Source organism: Tachyglossus aculeatus, chromosome 5 (genome assembly GCF_015852505.1).
Source record: "Tachyglossus aculeatus isolate mTacAcu1 chromosome 5, mTacAcu1.pri, whole genome shotgun sequence".
NCBI lineage: Eukaryota > Metazoa > Chordata > Mammalia > Monotremata > Tachyglossidae > Tachyglossus > Tachyglossus aculeatus.
The window spans coordinates 96165797-96168118 of NC_052070.1; the positions used below are offsets into that span (position 1 = coordinate 96165797).

At 42.5% G+C, this 2322-nt stretch overlaps 1 non-coding gene across 1 annotated transcript; it reads right to left on the reverse strand.

Moving 5' to 3' along the window:
• Nucleotides 1-202: 202 nt before the first annotated feature.
• Nucleotides 203-340, reverse strand: LOC119929402. Its single transcript, XR_005451528.1, has one exon. It is a non-coding gene; the product is annotated as a small nucleolar RNA SNORA7 (small nucleolar RNA).
• Between the last annotated feature and the right edge of the window lie 1982 nt (nucleotides 341-2322).

Below are 2322 nucleotides of genomic sequence, written 5' to 3' on the forward strand. Positions count from 1 at the left end.
ATGTGCAAAGTACTGTTCTAAGCACTGGACACATCTCTCCAAGAACCCCCACATCTATCTGCAGTTGTTCAGGTAGTGTATCCATAGAGTTTTCTTGGTAAAAGAATGGAAGTGGTTTACCATTGCCTCCTTCCACTCAGAACTTGAGTTTCCACCCTCAACTCTCTTCCTTGGTGCTGCTGCCCAGCACAGGTGAGTTTTGACTTGTAGCATATTGCCTTCCACTCTCTAGCCACTGCCCAAGCTAGTAATGGAATGCATATGCCTCTGCTTGACTCTCCCTCTCATAGTTGAGACTGATGGAGTACTGGAAACTCTCCAGGTGCGACCCTGAGAGGGGAGTGAGCACTTAATTAATACTAATACCATTATTATTATTCATTATTATTACTGTGTGAAAAGGACTCTACCAAAGGGCTGAGAAGTAGTATGGAGGTCTTATTTGGTCCAGGATCCCGATCTTCATGGAGATTCACCACCTAAGAATGGGGGATGGGATCATGGTGATAGGCAACCAGAGAAAGAGTGCAATAATAAAAACAACAAAACAAGAGAAGCAAGCAAGGACAATAATAAAGCATGAAGAATAAAATCATCAGTACATGACTGCACTTATCTGCCGTGTGACCTTGGGCAATTCACTTAACTTCTCTGTTCTTCGGTTTCCTCATCTGTAAAAATGGGGGATTAAATCCTACTCCTTTCTACCTAGACTGTAAGCCCCATGTGGGACCTCCAAACTGATAACTTTGTCTCTACCCCAGTGCTTAGAACAGTGCTTGGCACATAGTAATGGTATTTGTGAAGAGCTTATTATTACCACTATTATTATACCCTGTCCCACAAGGGCTCACATTTTAAGAGAAAGGGAGAACAGGGATTTTATCTCAATTTTACAAAGGAGGAAACTGAGGCAGAGAGCAGTTATGTGACCTGCCCAAGGTCACAAAGCTGGCAAGCCTGCAGCTTGCACTATAATCCAGGTGTCTGAACTGTTACCTTCATGCTATGTATAGTAATAATAATAATAATAATAATAATAATAATAAAAATGGCATTTATTAAGTGCTTACTATGTGCAAAGCACTGTTCTAAGCACTGGGGAGGTTACAAGGTGATCAGGTTGTCCCACGGGGGGCTCACAGTCTTCATCCACATTTTACAGATGAGGTAACTGAGGCACAAAGAAGTGAAGTGACTTGCCCAAAGTCACACAGCTGACAATTAGTGCAGCCGGGATTTGAATCCATGACCTCTGACTCCAAAGCCCAGGCTCTTTACACTGAGCCACGCTGCTTCTCTAAGCAGAGGCCATGATGCCTCTGAGTAGGTACTCAGTCAAATATTATTACATGACAGAAGGAATGGACAACTATTAGAACACTGGGTTCTTCAAATAAGACCACAGCCACCTCTACAAATGGAAGCTGTGGTCAAATTCCAACACCGATTTCTGACCGCTGCCTAGGCTTGCTGGCAGTCTGCGTAGATTCAGAGAAGACCCTATAGCCATGATAACAAATCCAAAACGTATTTAAGTACCAAAGCTAGCTTTAAGCAGGCAAGATAGGAAATCCAATCAGGTCACGTTTTAAAATCAGTGCCTTAATGTGAGTACAGACTAATTGCTACTCCTTCCAAAATGTGGGGTTAGCATCCAGATCCCACTCAGTGCATCCAGAGCTTAGTACAGTGCTCAAGCACTTATTACAGTGCTCGGAATATAGTAAGTGCTCAATAAATACTATTGTTGATGATGATCAGGAAAAAAGAGCTGATCATTTTTTTCAGGTCATACATTCTGCTGATATTGGTGATGAACCTCATGGATGAGCTCCGATGTGGGTGATAACAGTATGTGATCCTGATTAATTAATCGATCAATGGTTTTATTGAACAGTTACTGTGTGCAGAGCACTGTTTTAAGTGCTTGGGAAGCAGTGTGGCTTAGTGAAAAGAGCATGGGTCTGGGAGTTAGAGGACCTCGTTTCTAATGACAGCTCTGCCACTGGTTTGCTGTTTGACTTTGTTCAAGTCACTTCACTTCTCTGTGTCTCAGTTCCCTCATCTGTAAAATTTGGATTAAATCCTACTCTCTCCTTTTTAAACTGTGAGCACCCTGTGGGTCAGGGGTTATTTCCAACCTGATTATCACCTCAGAGAGTGATTTATGTTTGGGGGGCTTGGACGAGTAGAATTTTGTGTCTTTTTTCTCTCTGATTTTCAATCTCTTCCTATTACCTAGTCGGGACTTGCGGTTGAAAATGTACTGTATCTACCCAGGCTGAGCCTTATGTAATTCCAGCCTCCTGTTACAAAGGC